The sequence below is a fragment of the Melitaea cinxia genome, chromosome 21, assembly GCF_905220565.1.
Source record: "Melitaea cinxia chromosome 21, ilMelCinx1.1, whole genome shotgun sequence".
Classification (NCBI taxonomy): domain Eukaryota; kingdom Metazoa; phylum Arthropoda; class Insecta; order Lepidoptera; family Nymphalidae; genus Melitaea; species Melitaea cinxia.
The window spans coordinates 2,368,397-2,391,759 of NC_059414.1; the positions used below are offsets into that span (position 1 = coordinate 2,368,397).

General features: G+C 31.1%; 1 long non-coding RNA gene across 1 annotated transcript in view; it reads left to right on the top strand.

Moving 5' to 3' along the window:
* Positions 1–16,421, top strand: part of LOC123664077 — a 30,413-nt gene extending 13,992 nt beyond the window's left edge. Inside the window, exons 3-4 of the long non-coding RNA XR_006744765.1 lie at positions 9,238–9,240; positions 16,409–16,421. This is a non-coding gene — a long non-coding RNA (uncharacterized LOC123664077). The remainder of the gene's footprint in view (positions 1–9,237; positions 9,241–16,408) is intronic.
* The last annotated feature ends 6,942 nt before the right edge of the window (positions 16,422–23,363 follow it).

Below are 23,363 nucleotides of genomic sequence, written 5' to 3' on the forward strand. Positions count from 1 at the left end.
CAGCGTCTTTGTAATACGAGTATAATCCACTATTTGATTTGTATGTAAGACAATACATTTCTTATTAACAAAATACATATACAATAGGGAATTTCGCTCTGGTGGGTACATCGTTCCATACCTTAATTGGCTAGAGCGCCGACACGGTCAGTCGGAGACGCGGGTTCGAATCCCGCTGGAGCGGTCAATTTTTGATATGATATTCAAAAATGTTTAGAATTCCTAATGTGAGGGTAACACAAAAATAAAATCGTACATATTAAAATACATAATTTTAAGTTTTTTTAACGATTCCAATTATATTTATTTGGTAAAATATAGCTTTTTTTGTTTCATAACGCATAAGAAAGTGAAACGTGTAACTGCTACACGCTTTTTCTTACAAATTGTACCGCATATAAATAAACAATTTAGCTATCGGTGAAGAAACAGGCCTGTCACATACTAATTGAGTTATTGCTTACTGTTCATATTTTAACTTATTTCGTTTGTTTGTACGTTTGTTTATTATATACGTTTGCTTGTGGTGAGCAAATCTTTATGTACTTAAATCTTATATGATATTTTTGTCGCAATGTACTAGTAGTATTTATTTTATTTATTTACACTTTTGCACACCAACACAAAAGTAAAATAAGTTTAATGAGGTAAAAATATATAATAAATTTGCATTAGTTGCAACAGGCGGCCTTATCGCTAAAGCAGCGATTTCTTCCAGGCAACCTTTGGGCAGAGGACTAGAATTAGTAGAGTAGTACTATACTCTAGTAGGAAATTTTCTAGCATAAATAAATTGTTTGTAGCAAAAAAAAATATGATAGAACTAGAAGTTCATAAATAATATTGCGTCCTGTTTTAGTGTTTGAAGCTGTATTTTTTTTTTTTTTTTTAAATTTCTCTCTTATACTCTCTCTCTTGTCTTTGGAATACACGTTTAAATTAGAAGAATAATTTTGGCACAGATTAAAATTTATAATATGTACTCGGATGTTTTATCTACTATTTATCTATGACATCGGTCTGGTGTAGTAGTGTGTCAACTGTGTGGGCACACACAGCGGCTGTTGCGGGTTCAACTCGGGACGGATATTTGTATCTGTACGAATATTACATTTCGGTCTGGCTGTCTGTCCTTGTCCCCCATCGTACATCGAAGAGCACGTTAAGCAGTTGTTCTCCGTTGTTATCGTATACACCCGATAACGATTATTACTCATACTAGGCAGGCAAAGTAAGAATCGCCTGACGCATGGAGCAGGGGTCGCAAAAAGAAAATAGATTTGTTCATTTTAAAAATAAAAATGAAACTAAAATATACAAAATCTAAAACTATTTAAAATAGTCCTGAAATATGTATTATATATTTATATATAAAATGTTGCAGTAAATACACAGAGAGATAGCACCAGCTTTAAGATATTTGAATTAGCCATATACATGTCTGCCTTGGTCTGGGCGTTTTTAACCGACTTCAAAAAAGGAGGCAATTACTCAATTCGACTATATATACGAGTATATGTATGTTCGGGGATAACTTCATCAACCGATTTTGATAATTCTTTTTTTGTTGCAAAGGAGGTATCCCAAGTGTGTTACCACGATAAGAAAACCAGGAGCTGATGATGGGATCCCAGAGAAATCAAGAGAAACCCTCAAAAATCGTAGTGACGACTAGTGCGTTTGTTAATTTTTTCGTCTACTTACGTTGTATTACTTGTCGATGTAATTGAAGTCCGTTTTTTTCGTTTGCGAGCAAACACAATTATTGTTTAGTGTATTGTGTGTTCCCGGACCCCCGACACAGGAGTAAATCCCACCGAGGCCTGTTGAGTGTAAAGCATTCATTTATTAAAGTTCAGGAGTTCAGGTCAGTAAGTACGTACTTATAATTTGTAGTAAGTGTAAAAAAAAATAAAGTCTAATCAAGTAAGTAGGCAGTAACCTTACGAACATCTGTTCGCGGGAATGTTAAGGTGGGTTTTCGCAACCGCGCACGTATAAGGCGAAACGGGTCATTGCTATCCAAGCTCGACCTTAAGTCGCTCCTGACACTCGTTATATCATACCTTTTTATGTATTAAAAATATATATTATATTATTAAGAAAAAGCATTTGTTTAGCTTTATTTGTTAACTAGCTGTGCGCGTCGTCGTCGTCCGCGTGGAATTTAACAAAAAAGTTATTGTTCACTTTGAAGATTTATAAAATACATAAATTTCTAAAATAAAAGTAGCCTAATTTACCCCCTATTAATAATAATAATAATAAACCTTTTATTAATTATTACACCAGCTATCTGCCAGTGAAAGTCCTGTCCGTCCAGCCGTTTCAGGGATTAGCCGGAACAAACAGACAGACAGACAAAAATTGTAAAAATTGTTATTTTGGTATATGTACCGTGTATACACCATATGAATTTAGTAAAAAGCGGTTATTTTATCATTACAAACAGACTTTCCAATTTCATTTATATGTATTGATGATATGATGATGATAAGCTTGTTTGTCTGTACATTTGTTAGTACGATTTGAAAAAAAAAACGTGAAAAATGTTTAATATTGAGGAAGCTTAGGCTATAAAACATAATATTATGACTATTAAGAGAACTATAAATAATATAAAACAAATCGACAATATCGTAAGAATCATCCTTACTTTTTAACTGCTTAACTGAACTACAGTAGCCTATAAATAAAAACTACTGGGCAGAGGCCTCGTCCTCATGTACGAGAAGAGTCATGGCTTTGTCTATCTCGCTGTTCCACTGCAGTTTGGCGAATAATTTCCCTTCCATTTGTTTAGATAGTAGTTAGGAGCTTTTTGATTACAAAGCCCGAAGGTTCAACCCAAAGTCAGTGGTAAGATAACCAGATCCATGATGATAAACACCCATACCAAAATAAAAAAAGATATAAATATTTGCATATATACAAAAATACCTACTCAAAGCGGAAATCGAACCCGCGACCGTCGGTGTTACTGGAACGTTAAACTACACCATAACCTATGTCATTTAATTTAAAATAATAAAAGCGTAACAGAATCAATAAAAATATAATCTTTAATTGCTTATTTTTAACCGACTTCCAAAAAAGGAGGAGGTTCTCCATTCGACTGTATTTTTTTTTAATGTATGTTATTATGAAAGGTGGTATGTGTCAATTGGTCCCATTTAAATTTATTTGAGATCTAACAACTACTTTTCGAGTTATATCTAATAATGCGTTTTTACTCGACGCTTTTTTCGTCGACCTACGTTGTATTATACCGCATAACTTTCTACTGGATGAACCGATTTTGATAATTCTTTTTTTTGTTAAAAAGGAGATATCCCTAGTTTGGTACTATGGTAAGGAAACCAGGATCTAATGATGGGATCCCAGAGAAATCGAGGGAAACTCTCGAAAATCCGCAATAACTTTTTACTGCGTGTACCAATTTTGATAATTTTTAATTTAATCGAAAGCTGATGTTTATCATGTGGTCACATATAAGTTTTATTGAGATCTAATAACTAATTTTTGAGTAATCTTTGATAACGCGTAGTTACTTGACTATTTTTTCGTCGATCTACGTTGTACTCGTCGATGTAATTGAAGTCGGTTTTTTTCGTTTGCGAGCAAACAGAATTATACATAAATAATTTTTCTCGTTGATAAAAATTTGTGCATCAGAATTTAAAAAATCAGCGCTTAATTAAAATATTTATCCTGTAATTCAGAAATAATTAAAACCGACTAAATATAATTTTAAAGATTTTCTAGAAAGAAAGACAGAAATTGTGTTTTAAAAATGCACAAAATAAACGTGGTGGATCCTTCGGCCTATACCCAGCAGTGAGATGTTACAGGTTTAATCGTGTATTAAATAATAATAATAAACTCTTTATTTCCATTAAGTACTATACCAACAAATTCACAAAACACTTATCACAACTAAGTATATTGATACAAAAATAGTAATTAAATTATAAAAGAAAAATAAAAAGGTGTAATTACGTAAAGAATAATAACATACAACGAAAAGGAATCGAATACAAGACGAAGCGAATTCGTAATAAAAGCCGTGCCATATGGTGCTGTAAACATTCCAAGCCTGACCTGAAAGTGAACCACATAATGTGACCTTAAAATAAGGAAAATTATTTTGTTTACTCGTTTCGCGAAATACCTTTTTATTTTTATTACATATTATTATGTTAAACAAGTTTATATGTGCTTTAAACATTCGTGTAGATTTTATTATTTATTAATAATTCAAAAAAATACTCTGCAAGGGTACAGTTCACCTGATGGTAAGCGATTACCGTAGCCTATAGACGCCTGCACCTCCATAAACATCGCAAGCGCGTTGCCGACCCTACTCCCAATCTCCAGGAACTCTGATCAACTTACCATAGAAACAACAAAAAAAAAACTTCCCCAGTCGGGCTGCTGTAAATTTTGAGCAGAATTAATTCACTGACTTAGAATCACCAGCGGAAAATACACCACACTTTCAAAGTTATGAATAACATATAACGTTTAAAACGCCGTACCAATTTTAGGCGATTACAGCTTAATATTGACTTGAAGAAAAAAAGAGAGTGCTTTAGACCACACGACTGAAGTACAACTTCTTCAGCTCCTACAGTAATATGCGAAACGTAACTCTCTCTCTTTCTATCTTAACTAAGTTATATCTCCCTCTGGACTTCCGTTCGCCTCGCCCGATCACACTTTTAGCTGCGCTCTCGTTTTGCATTCATCAGCTTACTCCCCAAGTAAACCGTGCGTCAACAAGAAAGGAATTTGATTAACTAATTGGGATTTAAATAATAAGCTTCATTTGAGCTAAATAAGTAAGGATTTATTATATACTTTTTAAAATATTTTTATTCAATGGCCGTTAACATTTCCTTACCTTAAACATAAGAATTGCAAATTACATTTGAAGCACAAAACCCGAAACGACGACGTTGAAGACTTTGATGAATTGTTCATGCAGTGGTCACAGAAATTAGCTTTTGCACTAACAGTCGCAGGTTCTATTCCTACTCGTAAAAAGTTTTTTGTATAAGCCATACATAAATATTTGTGTTCGTCTAGTTGTTTACGTATATTTTCTATGACCTTTCGTATGATAGCTAAGCAAAATATAATTAGCATTTAATATTAATTTATATAGGAAAGTTTTGTTATTTTATTACAGTGAATTAAGATTATAACTAAACCACTTATGAATATTTACTAAAACGGGTGAAGCAGCGAGGGTCGTCTACTAATAAAATCAGAGCTTCTAGCCTCCTACAAGTACAGCTTAAGAATTTTAAGTGAATCAGTCAGAGTGCCCCGTCAGCTTTGTCGCTAAATATAGAAAACGCTTCTCAGAATATTAGTCATTTTAATAATATTTATGTTCAATGGAATATGGAATTCGTCATAGTTCTCAAATACTAAGTTTTTTTATAAATTATATTAGCTATAAATATATTTAATAAATTCATTGATAGTTTTGTTCATTGATTTAATATATACGTCTATTTTGTTTTGAACGGTCAATTTTGGTTTAAGTGTGTGTGTGTGTGTGTGATTAGACTTGTGTTTGTGGTTGTTCCATTATTTTACGCGCGTGTCTGTGGTAAGCGTATTTAAATTTAAAACTTCGAACGTTGATGTAAATTTTTTGTTTTGAATTTTTTTATAATCATAATTTATTAATTAATTATTATCAATACTTACTTATAAAGCTGTAAGTTTGTTTAAACGCGGTATTCTCAGGAATTACTAGAACGAATTTAATAATTATTTTTGTGTTGGGTAGCCCATTTACCGAGGAAAGAAATAGGTAGGCTATATTTTCCTCAATTTAACGCGTGTGAAACCGCGGGGCACAGCTAGTATTATGGGTACAAAATTACAGGTAAATTATTTTATTATTAGCCATCAGATAAGTGCATGATATATTTTCTAAATTTCTATTTTATCTATCAGATATCTATCACAACCCGCGAATTCAAAATTTTTTATTCATTGAAATCCAATTTACCAGTTAACCTTCTGCTGATAAAATGCCTATCAGTAATTTATCTACTAGATAAACTTTATCAGAAATCAATAAAACATTCACTTAATTTTTCTCACTTAAAATATTAACTCCAATTCGAATGAACAAATGTTTGACAGATGTTTCGTCCACAAATAAATTTTTAACATAACTAGATAATTAGAGATATTTTCAACGCTTATTTCTAATTTTTTTATACGAATCCATGTTTGGTAAAAACGCCAACACGCTACTCAACTGATGCTTATGAGTTATTTTATGTTTTTTATGTGAATGATATGGTAATGTGTGTGTGAAATAAAATGGTGTTTTGAGCGGTGATGGTTTAGTAGATAGGGTATGTGAATGTTGATCGATGATCATGGGTTCTAGTTAGAAAAAGTAGCATCTTGATTTAATATAAACGGTAATCTTGTATGATTAATCTTACGTTCACTGCAACGTTTAGCGATGCAGTCAGTGATCTATAAATCAATAACAAATTTTCTGTGTAAAAAATACCAATAAAAAAACGAGTTTGCTTTAGACCAGGCGACTGAAGTAAAACTTCACAACAGGCCTGCACTGTGTCTTAAATATATGAAACGTTACTGGCTATGAGAGAAAGAGAGAATAAAAAGAGTTTTAAATCACTACAATTCTAAACAAGTTTTAATTCAATTATTTTTCATTTTCTTAAATCGATTTAAAAACAATTTAGATACAAAAATGAAGTAAATATAATAAATAAATAACTAAATAAATAAATATCTTATAATATACACACACGGTCGTCTGTTCCCATGATAACAATTTTAATGCTTGTGTACAGGTAACAGCCGACTGTTTTAGCTTTATATTTTTTTTATAAATATACATAGAAATAATATATATATATATATATATATATATATATATATATATATATATATATATATATATATATATATATATATATATATATAAAACACATATTACACCCAGACTCAGGCGGGAATCGAACCCACAACCCGCGGAACAGAAAGCAGGGGCTACTACAAACTGCGTCAACGGGCTAGTCGAAGCTATATAGGTACATACACATCCACACACATATCATTCCTATATATAAAAAATTGTAGAAGATATTTTAAAATACAAATCTGTCGGTTTTTTCCCGCCGACTGTAATTCAATCGAATACCAAAACGAGTGATTGAATTACAGTATCAGAAATAACTGAATGTTTGTCTAAGACACCTGCGTGACAGTTAAACTTCTTAAATTTCTAAATATACTAACTCCCGACCTATCCTTACGTCCTGAGTGACTATCAGGATTATTGAGATTTACAATATTTAATCCATACTAAATAAAAGTAGACAAGGATAGCTATATCCGAATCGTTCGTGAGGAAGCGAAACAGATTGTAATTGATATTTTTACATTGATTTGTAACGACAATTAAACGCCTATTCGAAAGATTCTTGGAGGTCGATGACACGAAACTAACCAATGGTTTTTGTTGATGTAATTGTTAGTTAGTTTTTAATAAAAGTTTTGGGTTGATCGATCCAGTATACGAAGGACGCGTATTAGTAGAAAAAGCGTCCATATCAACTTCGACACGCCTTAATCGTTTCTTAAAGAGTAAACTAGTACAAAAATGGATGCGGTTTAAATCCGGTCTATACAGTTTTAGAATGCGAAAATTATTAAAATTATTGTTGTTTTTTGAAGTGGCAGAAAATATCGTAAAAAAATATGCATGCTTCGAAATTAATTTTGCAACAAGTTTATTCACCAAGCCGTAGTAAAGGTCCGTGATGGGCTAAGCTTCAATTCTTTTCCTTTATTGTAAAAGAGATATTTTTGAAGCCTTGTAAACTTCTTTACTTAAAGTAAAATACTTCTCTTCACTGTTTCGTTGCGTTATTAACCGGCAAACGCTATTATTTAAAAAAAAAGACGAAAAAAAAACAACGCAAAAATTCTAACTAAATTCTCAATGTTTCACAATCAAATTACTAATAATTATCAATATAATTAATCGTGTTGTACTAACAGTAATAATGTTCTTAATTGTACTCATAACATAGACTAATAAAATCAATCTTATCGCTAAAAGAGCGATTGCTTTCAGGTAACCTTTTAACCAGTATTTTTATTAATTAGGTACTAGCTGTGCCCGCGACTTCTTCCACGTGGAATTCAACAAAATATTTATTGTTTAGTTCGCGAAGTTATACAATAAAAAAAATATCTAAAATAAAAGTAGCCTTAGTTACTCCTTATTACATCAGCTATCCTTCCGCCGTTTCAGAGCCGGAACAAACAGACAAACAGACAGACAGACAAAAATTATAAAAAAAATATTTTTATATATGTAACGTGAATTTAGTAAAAGGCGTTATTTTAATATTACAAACAGACACTCCAATTTTATTTATTTGTATAGATTATTCATAAGTGACATTTAAAGTTTTTATTTCTCATTTTTGACATTAGATAATATTAAAATATAATGTCACATTAATTGTACTCTCTGTGTTGTTACTATTATTATTTTAATTAATGTCATTATCGTTAACACTTTAATAATTACCATATTTTCGTGATTTAAAATTGAATTTAATACAAACGTTTCGATAATTATTTAAAGATTACAGAGTCGAAAATGTGGTGTTTTTTTTATGATTTCGTTTCGTATTTACTGATCGAATTCTATTGGAACACGTTTGATGTATTTGTAGTACATAAAATCAATTATATTTGTGTTCAATTAAATTCCTTATTCGAATTTTTAAATACGGAATTCCTACGTTTCAGTGCTTTACTGGTATTCAACATCTTAAAATTGACTAACAGAGAATGCTTTTAGTATTAAGCCCGCCTTTTTTACAATGAAATATAATAATATATTGTTAAATAAATAAATGAAAATAAATAAATAAGTAGCATTAAAATAATTTTAACAAGATTTATAATTTATATATATGAAATAGTGATAGTAATTGAAAAAAATAATGACGTAACTTGAGAATTTAAGATATAAACCAATTTTAGTAAATTGTTTTTGGCTGCGAAATCCTGTTTATTAAAGATTTAGATTATGAAGCCGTAAATGATAGGAGAAGATTACCCATAAACGTTACGTGTAAAATTTATAATATTACTAATGGACGGTTTTCACTTGATAGCAAATGATATTATAGGCCGCATGTGATAGACAAGCCCGTAGACTTTAGTAGGAATATATTCTTTGTTTATTTATTTATTTGTTATTTACATAATATTCATGGAAATTATGTAGTGTAAAAGGTAATTTTTAATATGTACGATACCGCTGGAGCGGTCAATTTTTGATATGATATCAAAAATTAGTTTGTCATGGTCAAAATTAGTTTAGAACTGTATTGTAGCACATATCTTCTAAAATAACAATAATGTGGTTGTTAAGTTAAAAATTATTGTTAGTTATAAATAATCACGTTTTATATTTTGCTTCTCTAAAAACATCCACCCACACGCACGTTCACACCCGTAATTATTTTGTACTTTTGTATACTTTTGTACTTATTATTTTATATGTAAATCGTTTTTTTTCCTGTATGTTTTAATTATTAAATTTTGAATGCATGATGTGTTATCGGACATTTTATTTCACATATTGTTACTGACTGGATGGCTAGAGTCGGGTCTTGTGGAGTACCCTGGGTGAAGATTACGTCCAGCACTTCCAGCAGCACAACGTTATAGGCTGACGATGATGTTGAAGATAATATTGTAACAATTTTTTTTTGTCTTGCAAAAAAATCTTCGTAGGAAAATTTGTGCTAATATAGGAGGTGTACTAGCTGTTATCCTTTAGCAGAGGCTTAGTTTATGTAACATTCACCTTCTCACGATAAAAATAGATACCTTTACCTATATAATTAAATAATTTTACGTAACTTTTACTCAGAACTACAAAATAAAGACTAAAAAATTTGTATAATTACAAATTAATCACTTAAGAATGTACGCGTATAATTTAGAATGACTTCTCTAAATTGAATGATTCTTTTTTTTGTGTTTGTTATTTGTCAGGACATGGTTTCATCATCATCTCCCTGCCCTAACCCTTCTTATGGAGGGACGGCACATGTCTTCCTCTTCCATTCCTTTCTAGTATTCGTCACTTCAGCGCTTACCTAGCTTCCTTTATTTTTCATCTCCTCACACAATCTATCCATCGCTGTTTTGTCAGACCATGGTTTGTATAATATAAAATTAAAAAAAAATCGATATATTAATCTTAATAATTAATCGTAATAAGTTTTATTAAAATCTATTCAGTATGCTGTTTAGGCCTGATATACCTATTTCTAAGATGTTTAATTGATATGATCTTTACTTTCTGTCACTTAGTGCGACGGTATTTCTAATGTAATAATTTATTTAATTTATCTCAAAACTATTGGATAGATTATTTTATGAAACTGCATTTAAAACGTTATTATAAATTTAATTTTGGTTAGTTTAATTTTTGAATTTCTTTTATTTCACTTTTACACATCTACATACATCCTTTTTCATACGTGCTAAGTCTAAGCTCACCTTTTTAACCGACTTCCAAAAAAGGAGGAGGTTCTCAATTCGACTGTATTTTTTTTTTATATGTTACATCAGAACTTTTGACCGTGTGGACCGATTTCAACAATTTTTTTTTAATCGAAAGGTGATGTGTGCCAATTGGTCCCATTTAAATTTATTTGAGATCTAACAACTACTTTTCGAGTTATATCTAATAATGCGTTTTTACTTGACGCTTTTTTCGTCGACCTACGTTGTATTATACCGCACAGCTTTCTACTGGATGTACCGATTTTGATAATTCTTTTTTTGTTGGAAAGGAGATATCCCAAATTTAGTACCATGATAAGGAAACCAGGATCTGATGATGGGATTCCAGAGAAATCGAGGGAAACTCTCGAAAATCCGCAATAACTTTTTACTGGGTGTACCGATTTTGATAATTCTTTTTGTTGGAAAGAAAATATCTCTAGTTTAGTACCATGATAAGGAAACCAGGATCTGATGATGGGATCCCAGAGAAATCGAGAGAACTTCTTGAAAATCCACAATAACTTTTTACTGGGTGTACCGATTTTAATAATTTTTAATTTATTCGAAAGCTGATGTTTGTCATGTGGTCACATATAAATTTTATTGAGATCTGATAACTACTTTTTGAGTAATCTTTGATAACGCGTAGTTACTTGACTATTTTTTCCTCGATCTACGTTGTATTACTCGTCGATGTAATTGAAGTCGGTTTTTTTTCGTTTGCGAGCAAACACAATTATTACAACACATATATATTTTTAACTATAGTGTGCAATAAAGCATTAATAAATAATTTCCGATACTTCATACAAGCATTAAAAACCAGACAACGACGAAACAAAAGGAAAGTCGAAGAACAATGAGAGACTTTACTAAAATAACTCTTAACTTAGAAACACTTTATTGAAGACTCGGTCACATTATAGGTCATGGGTTGATTCAAGGAATCGGAACGTCATTTGGTCACAGTACGTGTTAATCCTATTTTCCTGTCTAAATAGTGCATTCTAATGACGTAGATGTTTCGACGTAGATGATAACATGTTAATTATTAAATAACGAAGTGGTATAGTCAAATTCACATGTTGTGTATAATGCTATGTTATATTTGTTTTCTCGTTTCTTCGTCTTCCGTTTTTTCAATTAAATATAACTTGAGTATCTTTAAATCAAGAGTGAATAGGCATCTTCTAGGCAAGCGCGCATCATCTTAGGTTGCATCTTCACTTGCCATCAGGTGAGATCGCAGTCAAGCGCTAGTCTATATATTTAAAAAAATAGTTTTGCACATGGGTTTTAATAATTGTAAAGGAATAAGACTTGACAGTGGGAGTCCAGTATTTGAATGTAGAGGCAGGGCAACGCGGGAAACACCTTGCGTAAATCAGGAGCAGGCCGACAGAGGTAGTACCTCGACCTTACAGAAGATTACAGCTAAATAGTACTGCTTTCAAACTGTGTTGTGTTCTTGTGGTGAGTAATGTGGCCAGGGCTAATGAGCTCCTTTTAACCTCAGGGGGTGGATCGGGTTTGGATCGGCAAGGCGGTTGTAAAGTTTCTGGTGTTGCAAGTGTCCATAAACTGCGGTAATAGCTTACCATCAGGTGAGCCGTAAGCTTGTTTTCCGACCTAAATGTAGAAAAAAAAACTTATTGGGATCTGTGGTATAAAAAAAATGTACACGTGTGAGGCTTCTATCTTTTTTATTTTAGACTGTTTCACACATTTTTTTTTTGTTTTAATCACAACCGAGGTTACTGGGGTCAAGCCAGAATATAGTAAGTGTTCTCTATTGTAACAATTCTGTTGATGATTCTTGTGATACTTGACAGATCATCAGCAAATATTAGTTTATTAAATGGTTAGATCGAGGTCTAAGTATAGGTGATTATATTCATTATTTCTAGAATCAAATCCTACCGATACCGATACCGTACCGATTTTGTTGATTCTCTTTTTAATCAAAAGCTGGTGCTTGTCATGTGGTCCCATATAAATTTAATTGAGATCTATGTAGTAGTTTTTGATTTATTTGCGTATCTACCTGACTATTTTTTCGTCTACCTGCGTTGTATTACTTGTTGATGTAATTGATATCGTTTTTTTTTTTCATTTGCGAGCACGCACACATTTTTAACACACTTTAAATAAAGAACGAGGTTCCCAATTATGTGATCTCTGTATTTTTTTTTAATGTGAGATATTTTTATATCATTTTTCAATCGAAAGCTGATAGGTACTAGTCGTGTGGTCCCATTTAAATCTGATCGACATCTGTTGAAAACTATTTGAGTTATCTTTAATAACACGCATTCAACTGATATTTTTTTTTTACTTTATCTATTTTTTTTTATTTTACGAGCAAACACAATAAATTTATAAACAAAAAAAAAACTTGTCGATTCTGTCTGTCTGTCAAACTGTTTAAGGTAAGAGTTTACCTTTAACAATAAGGCAGACGCCTTAAGTATTAATTCAATAAAATCCAACAAGCGTTATGTATGTTTGCATCGCTTCATATGATAGAGCTCCTTATTCAAAACAATGGCGCGCGATTTCTTAGGATATAGGGTTGACAGATTAAGTATTATTAACGTTAAGTTTGTTAACGTTAGTATTAGGATTTCAAATTCCTTTTATTGCTTTGTTATTTTTTCTATTGAATGTTATTGAAGTAAAATTTCTTTACGCACGCTTGACTCTGGGAGTGAGCTGGTGAATGCGTGACGAGAGCGTTACGAAAAGTGCGATCGGGCGAGGCGGACGGAAATTGAGAGATAGATATAAGTTAGTGAAGATAGAAAGAGAGGGTTATGTTTTATAAAAGAAATATTTACAAAAATTTTAATAGTTTTACTTCAATAAATATATATTAACAATTTCTAAGCAACAACAGCGCCAGCCCTGAACGTAACAAATGTCAGTTATGTCAAAGTGTCGCTGGAAGCGGGCGTCCTTGGTTCGATTCCTAGTACGGACAATAGATTAATAATACCCCGCTGACATCTTGTGTATAACGAATAACGATCCCGCTTTATATCTACCTATACTTTTTATTTTGAATGTTTGACGGTTAGTTATTATCTATGTTTTGATATATTTTTTTTTATTTCAATCTTTTTCTATCGCCGTGGCTTCGGCTTTGATTACTATTCATATACATGTACGTATTGTTTTTTGCCTAGAAGTCGTCTTCTTGTGGTTCTTTCTGCTTCTTGCTGCTGTACCTTAAAGAACACGTAAAACCGTCGAGATCTAGTGGTTATCATAAATAGTTGATAGCGATCATCTCTCATGATACCAATACACCGAAACAGCAGAGCAGCGTGGTGGATTGAACTCGAGACTTAATCCTATCAGGAAGAGAGGCCTATTTGCGTAACTAGATATTAAGATTGTTCGTGAATTAATCTCTGTATTCTTTTGTTTTAGGTAAGGAGAAAAGGCCCATACTCCAGTAAGTATTAGACTTTATTTAGAATGAAACAATATGACAAGCAAATAAAATAAGTAATTAATTTTCATCAATTTTGGAGCACTATGGGCAAAACACATGAGTTCACGTTATTTTTGGCGTAAACTTGTGGAGGCCTATGTCCAGCAGTGGACTGTATAGGCTGTAATGATGAATGATGAATTTTGGAGCTATTTTTTTTTTCTATTTTCTTTCATTAAAATGAAGCATTGGTAACATAGCATTTTACAGTGGAAATAATTTTTAAAATCGGTCCAGTGGATTTATTTTTAATTTATTACAAACAAACAAAAAATTAAGTTTTTTTTCCTTGTGTTTATAATATTAGTAGAGATGATTATGTCCCATAATTTCTGCTAATTTTCGTCGCAACTTTAAATTTTTACTACAGTTCATTGACACTGACAGTTATCAAAAATCATAGTCGACACATTGTAAGAATATTAACATCAAATCGACACATATCTCTTAAATTTTCGACATTTCACTCAACGGTTCTCTATAAAGGAGGTTCAAACTTTAACGTGGTTTTAAAGAATCTTTAATTATTTAAGTAGCTGTTGCCCGCAACTTCTATCGTAAGAAAACCTTGTTGGGTATGTATGAGTTATAAAATAGAAGTTACCCATATAATTCAGTTATGATATCCATAAAAATATGCACTTTTTCGATATAATAATTGTGTTTGCTTGCAAACCAAAAAAAAAAAAAATATCGACTTACACCGATAAGTAATACAACGTAAGTAGCCGAAAAAAATAGTCATATTATTACTCGTTATCAAAGATTACTCAAAAACTTGTAATCAGATCGCAATAAAATTTAAATTAGAGTACAAGACAAGCACCACCTTTCGATTAAAACGAACATCATTGAAATCGGTTGATCGAGTCAAAAGTTCAGAGGTAACATACATAAAAAAATACAATCGAATTGAGAACTTCCTCCTTTTTTGAAAGTAGGTCAAAAAATAGCTTATATCATTCTTTGACCCGTAAACTACAACCATATCAAAAATTATGATCCTTTGCTAAGTGAAGATCAAAAACAAATCTCATACAAAAATATCGAAATAAAAAAATGTGGTCTTTTGCTGTTCCACTGTGTAATATATCTGTATAAAATTACATACAAGTTCCGTTGAGCCGTTCTGGCGTAATTTGGTAAGAAACAGTCAATTTTCGAACTCGTAGTAGAAAGATTTTAATTATGTCTGGCACGTGGTTTTACTTGCATTTAATTATTAGTAATAATGTTTTACCGTCGGTCGAATTTGGATGTCAAATCTATCTAATGGTCAAATTAGTAACAATTAAAATTTGTTCATTAATTTCCAAGTTAAAAGACGTCTTATATGTCCCAAAGACGTTACTAAAGTAGTGTATTTTCAAAATCGCGAGTAACGTTCTTTTTATAACTTTATTTATATTCAAAACTGTAGCAATAATATAGTTTGCGTTGAATAAATTAGCAGTTTAAGCCGGCAGATGTTTTTGTATAAGTTAATCGGTATTTCCGACCCGTATTGTGAAAAAGTAGAATATAATTAGATGATAAGCATATGATAAGTAGCTAACTTAATGATAATGATTCTAATTTTTGACTTGACTATTTGAAGATGTACGAACAACGTGGGGTCATGCAAACTATTAATAAATAAAAAAGTTTTTTAAACTATTCTAGCAGCTAACGCTATAATTTATGTGTAAAACGGGATGTTTATGGTACGTTGTTGATCATTTGAAGGTGCAGCCGTGGTAAATATCTAGTTTTATATATTATAAATCAATGTTATAGACCGTAAAAAATAAAAAATAAAAATAAAAATTCAAATCTGCGCAGTCATTGTCTTGTATTATTTTTTTGTTCTTTGTCTGTCTTTATTGTACAAAATTGGACCTGTTGCAATTTTATTATCAAAATGATGAAGTTAAATTTAAGCTTTTTTTGTGATTGAGTTAATGTTACAATTAAGTATATCAAAAAATTATTTAAGGCCTTTTCTACTTTGGACTAATAAGAGACTGTAGTTATTAAAGTTAATAGGCTAGCTATTTAGGCAATTCATACCTACATAGCTACCATATATATTAAAAAAGTTAGTTTTCATTCACAATAATATCAGATACGCAATTCGATGCAATAAAGAATAGTTAACGTGAATAAACGCCAACATAATTGGTTCAAACATTTGTCCAAACATACCAGAGACAAAATAGTTTGATTGGGAGCAAGTGTCAGTCGGCTGAATGGGTGGCGGCGTTATATTCGTGTAAAAAAAGATGAGTCAAAATAGTCTCCGGGCGCCGCGTGCCGCGCGAGACGACGCTCGCACCTGTCAAGTATGCGCCATTTTGAAGAAAAAATTCCGACGGGATTTACCGGGAAATGTGACAGTTGACTTTTTTAATTTGTTTTTTTTTTGTCAATTTAAGTAATTATAGGCTTTGTTATAAATGAACTGTACGCCTGTAATTTTTTGTAAAGAAATTTATAAATGGAACTTACATTTTATAAAATAATTTTTGGTGTAACATTTGAAAGAAAAAAAAAAACTAACATAATCTTATTAATCTTAAATATTCCATATTCTTTTTTATTCTTTGTAATTTTTTGTAAAGAAATTTATAAATGGAACTACATTTTATAAAATAATTTTTGGTGTAACATTTGAAAGGAAAAAAAAAACTAACATAATCTTATTAATCTTAAATATTCCATATTTTTTTTTTATTCTTTATTATAGCAATACAGCCTTAAAGGCTAAGTCGGCTCAAAATATTCCATATTAATAAAGTGAATTTTTAGGACTTTAGTGCATTTTTTCTAAACTAGATCTAAGCACTTTACTGAACTCACCTCTAATCACAGATTATAACCGGAAGAGATGTAGATAATAACATACATTAAGATTTATATGACAGGCTGCTTAGCAGTCAATTGGATAATGTTAGGGCAGTGCCCTTGCACTGTTAACTGTTTTGCAATAGTTTTATATTTGTTTACATACAAAGTATATGATCACACTATTTTAGACTTTACTAATAAATTTGTAATAAATTGATATTAATAATGTGTTCAGTAAATAACTTCATTACGAGCTAATTACCGCGGCTATTAATACAAATAGTTTGTGTACAAAACGACTTCGTTACGTTTTGATACCATAGGTAGTCTAGGAAGTAATATCTCTTCTTTTAGTATGTCGAAATAAAACATCTATCAGATTCATGTTAGATGTCCAAGATGACAAATATTGTAGTAGTTTTAAATTAAATGTGAAGCTTTTTATTTATATTTATAATTTCAAGCAGATTTTGCGTGATGCCAAAGCAAATATTCACAGAACAAATTTAATAATTTTTGGTTGTTATTATCTCTGAAATATATTATTAATTTATTATCAATTTTTATATGTATCGATATAAAATAATATCGCATACAAACTTTGAAATGTTGAAAAACGTGTTAAAATTAAAAACTCCTAATATTGTGTTCGTGTAAAAAAAATCATCACATTAAAATTATGTTGCATTCTAAGTACCAAAAACAAAATGGACGGCAGACTATGCAAAAATATAGACATTAACCTCGTTGCCAGACTGAAATTAATATTAATCAGGATGTGAATACTTACGTGAATCGACTCCAAACTGGGTCAGTTTTCACGATCTTTGATTGGGATGTGTGCACATGTAAATTTTAGTGTTGCCAGTTTTCTATGACAATTTTTCTTGAACTATGAAAAAAATATTCTGGCTAAGAACAACATTAAAACATAGTTATATAAGATATTCTATACATATTATATTTAATTTTTATTTTGTGCATCTACCTAGGGCTCTTTTACGCTTTAAGGTTAACTGTTAAAATTTTGTACAGTTGTGCTGTAAAGTGTATTGATACTTGTACATACAATAAATTTTTTTTAATCCTGAAGTATTAGAACAGACAGGTGATTCTTAGTAATTCCTTTATCCAGTAACCAACATTAAATTAGAAAGTTAGTAATGTTACATGATAGTGCTTCTTTTATAAATTTGGCAAGTTTATTAAAATATCAAAAAAATAACTAATTGAGATCTAATTATTTTAACTGTCAGTCCTTTTAAAATTAGATAGAAGTCAATCAATCAGTAAAAAATTCAAAGTGATTAATTAGGATAATTAAACTTCTTACATTGATACTTGATACTTATTAGAAAACTTTGTGAATTTATTATTAAACATTATGGATAATATATTTAATTAAGTTTGTTTGCTGATTGATTTAGATGAAAATTGTCTTAAGCTTTGAAACAAATATATGTCATATAAATAGTAATAAGTATTAATAAGTACATGAAAATAAAATAATATTTATAAATATTGTATGAGTCAATTGAAAAAAAAAAGCATTGAGCTGTTATGGCGGGCGCCGGCGCCGCTGTGGAATGACGGAAAGAATGCTAAGTTTATGAACTTGATACTATATTGAATTATTAGTTTTTGTTCATAAAAGTAATATACCTATATTTTATTCATATTAAACGGTTTTATTTAGCTCACCCCGTTTGTTTTATTTTTTATTCTTGGGTCAAATTTAGTAATTCAAGTTTCACCCTCTTCCTGTCAACCGATTAATCTGAAATTTTGTATACACTTTGGATTTTGGTGACAATACAATTATGTTTATTTATTATCATTATAAATTCAAGATGGCCGCCGCTAAAAAATGGCGGATAATTTATGTTTTATTAATCCCATCAATATGGGTATCAAATGAAAGGGCTCAACAAGCAGAATACAATATACTATAAAAAATTGAAATCCAAGATGGCGGCCGCTACAAAATGGCGGATAACGTAGGTTTTATCAATCCCATCAATATGGATATCAAATGAAAGGGCTCAACAAGCAGAATACAATATACTATAAAAAATTGAAATACAAGATGGCGGCCGCTACAAAATGACGGATAACGTAGGTTTTATCGATCCCATCAATATAGGTATCAAATGAAAGTGCTCAACCAGTATAATCAATGTACTATATAAAATTAAAATCCAAGATGGCGGCCTCTACAAAATGGCGGATAACTTAGGTTTTATCAATCCCATCAACATGGGTATCAAATGAAAGGTCTCAACAAGTAGAATACAATTTACTATGCAAAATTGAAATCTAAGCTGGCCGCCGCTACCAAATGTCTGATAACAATTTTTTATCAATCCCACCAATATGGGTATCAAATAAAAGGGCTTGACAAGAAGAATACAGTGCACTATACAACCTCAATATTTAAGATGGGCCTTGCAATAATGAAGCACTAAATGAATTAAACAGAATGCGAAATAAAAACTAAAAACTAGAAAATAAAAATAGGTAAAAAAACTTTTTAAGTTAAACGGTTTTATGTTAAACATACATTGCAATGTTTAAGATAAATGTACTAAAAACCAAAAAATAATAAAATAGATACAGTCGTGGGAATTATAAACATATGCATAGACTAGACTAAAATAAAACCGTGGGGCACGTCAATTGTCTACAAATTATCGACTTAATGTGCGATAGAAGAATCGTTTAATTCGTCGTTAAAATAGGCAGTTGGCCCGCAGACGGTGAGGAAATTACTTACTATTTTCTTGCTCATGGAAATTCCAATAGTTATACACTCCATGTAAATAAAAGAGATGTTTCAACTAGTTTATCGTTGGACATTCACACTGCTGGCTGGCGAGGAATCGTTTCACTGCTCGTAGTTTGTCTTTAATCGACAAAACATATGATAAAAGTACTACTCGCTCACCACTATGAAACCCTAAAACTCGCTTATAATCGAGCTTGCTAGCTTGTTTCCACATTCTAGCCCTACTTATCACACGTCCATCGTTGTCGGTTGAACAACTGCCTAATTATAGTGTAACATTACAAAACAAACATTTTAATCAACGATTGTAGACAATTGACGTGCCCCACGGTTTTATTTTAGTGTAGTCTATGCATATGTTTATAATTCCCACGACTGTATCTATTTTATTATTTTTTGGTTTTTAGTACATTTATCTTAAACATTGCAATGTATGTTTAACATAAAACCGTTTAACTTAAAAAGTTTTTTTACCTATTTTTTAATATTTCATGGAATAATTGTTTGTTTGTATTGTGGTTAAGCGTTTGCATGATAATTTAACTTATAAAAAGTTTTAATTGATATTGTTTTAGCTATTTACAAGGAATTATATACAAAAACACCATGACTGATTGAGTTATTCCTAACTGATACACCTTTATTACCCTCTCTTCCCGTGGGTGTCGTAAGAAGCGACTAAGGGATAACACAGTTCCGCTACCACCTTGGAACTTAAAAAGCCGACCGGTGGCGGAATAACCATCCAACTGCTGGCTTTGAAATACATAGGCCGAAGATGGGCAGCAGCGTCTTCGGTGCGACAAAGCCAGTACTGCGTTCACCAACCCGCCTGCCCAGCGTGGTGACTATGGGCAAAACACATGAGTTCACGTTATTTTTGGCGTAAACTTGTGGAGGCCTATGTCCAGCAGTGGACTGTATAGGCTGTAATGATGATAATGATGATGATGACTTTATTTACAACAAACTGCCCGCACAGACTTCGTTCTGTCAAAAGTTAATAGTATTTTTTTTAAGTATCAAACTCTTCCGTGGGCCTTAAGTAACATAAAAAAAAATAGCCGAATTGGTCGAACCATTCTCGAGTTATGCGCTTAGTAACATTTATTTTTATTTATATAGAATAGGAGCATATTGTATAATTATAATTTTACAAAAAAAAAAAAAAATGAAAAAATGTTTTTTTAAAAAAGTCTCTCGGTGTGTAAATCTAAACCTTTATTGGTACAAATACTGCACGAAATATATGTTATAAATATTTCTTTGTTGTTAATAGCATATTTTGTGATTAACCTGCAAATAAGTTACGATTAAACCTTAACAGCAGGAGGTAGAATAGGTCATTAAGACCTGGTTCACCTTAATAAACTACTAGTTTTAAACACATATTTGCGAATAGAATTATAAATACAGTGGAATACGATGATTAAAAATAATAATACATCAAAAACTTTTCTCTGTTGGATATCGTTAACCGTCAAATAGCGTTATCCACAAATGACGAAACAGGTCCTAAGTAAATCTGTCTGTATTTTTTTTTAAACCCATTTTGGTGTTGTGTGTTTTTGGAGCCTTGTCAATAAAATTATAAAACAAAATTGAGAACACGGCTTTACTCGTTAAATATTGATTAACGATATGCGTTAGTCATTACGCGTTATTGCAGAAACTTTAACATTTAAATCACAGGAATGCGTTCTTTAATGTGCTATATTCATTCTAAAATGATAGATTCTTCAAATAAAAACGACTATATTGTCGTGTATCGACCAGTTACCATAATATGATATGTTTAATGTATGTTCTTAATAGGGCACAAATAAATATACATTGTGTACCCAAAATGCACTTTACATAGAAAAAATAGGAGGGAAATGCGTAAGTGACGTTTACACATTTCTGTGTGTGAAGTGCAAAGGATAAAAAAACTCAACAAAACTAAATACAAAAAAAAAAACAAAAAGAGCGGAATAGACATTTAGATAAGTACATAAATATTCACACATATTTAAAATTTATATATACTACATGATTTTTGATTGTTTTCTTCTATTAAAATAAAGGCTATACCACTCATAATTAGTGATAAGATAGAATTCTTCTGGAGAAATAATATTTAAAATTTGCTAAAATTTTTAATTTATCAATTACAAACAAACAAACAAAAAAAAACGAATTTTCTTCATCATCATCATCATTATAGCCTATACAGTTCACTGCTGGACATAGGCCTCCACAAGTTTACGCCAAAAATAACGTGAACTCACGTGTTTTGCCCATAGTCACCACGCTGGGCAGGCGGGATGGTGACCGCAGTACTTTAACGAATGAAACGAATTTTAATATTATAATATTAGTACAGATAACTCGCATATAAGTGCTGGCGTAAAGTAAGTAAGTAAGTCTTCATACCATCGTTATGTTAATTATTAGTGCGTTGTTTTAAAAGCACATGGTCTGTAAACTAACTTGATTTGTTATTGGTTTCAAATTTTATGAAGCAATTTTAATGATCCTGTTTCAAATGATTAATGATGTTTATGTTGTTTCAATATAATTTATAAAACATAAAGATTAATTTTCGAATACTTGAGTTGTGATAAAAATGTAGGTACGCAGATTTTTTTATTTTTTTGAAATAAAAATTCTTTAGAATCGTTCCGATTTGAAACTCGATGAAACGAAAATGCGTCACGATCTCACGATAAAGAAACAAACACATAAATGTAAGAGAATGAGCGAGAATACTTACTGTATTTTGTATTCTCTCGATGAAAAAAAAACTCTTGTACGCCACTTTTCAGAAGTGTCACTTCGCGTCGAATTGCGCACACATAAATTTTTACTATCTAATATTTACGAAAACTGACTTCAATGTTTTATAATTTTAACTAACAAAATATTTTTAGTCCCATCGTTCACCACATATACAATATGTTATCATAATTGTATGATATGCACCTTTATAAATAAATAAATAAATAAATATCTACACAATACACACACGGTCGTCTGTTCCTAAAGTAAGCAACTTAATGCTTGTATTATAGGTAATAGCCGACTGGTATATAACTACATTTTTTTTTTCGATAAACATACTTATAAATAATATATATAAATATATAAATAAATATTTATATTACACCCAGACTCGGGGTGGGAATCGAACCCACAACCCTCGGAGCAGAAAGCAGGGTCACTACAAACTGCGCCAACGGGCTAGTCTTATAAGTGTATAATATGTTCCAAAAGGCATTAGAAGAGAAAAGTAAAATTCCTAAAAGATTTAACTACAAATCATAGCCTGCACTGGTGAAAATATATAAAAAAAATCTCTAAGTAGTAATTAAAAATACACAAATTAGGTGACGTGAACGCCCATATCAAAACAACATCTTTTTTTATATATGATCTAATCTCGAATCCACAGGCGCTGGAATATCACAGTTAATATAACAACCGTAATAACGCGTCATCATACGTGTCAGGTATTAAATTGTGACATTGATATCGAACCCGCATCTCACATTACAACCACTGAACTATAAACGCTTTAGCCACTCAATTACCATTTGTGGCTAGTATAGCTTCATAACAATATATTACTTTTGACTATAAAATATATAATGCTTGTAAAACGGC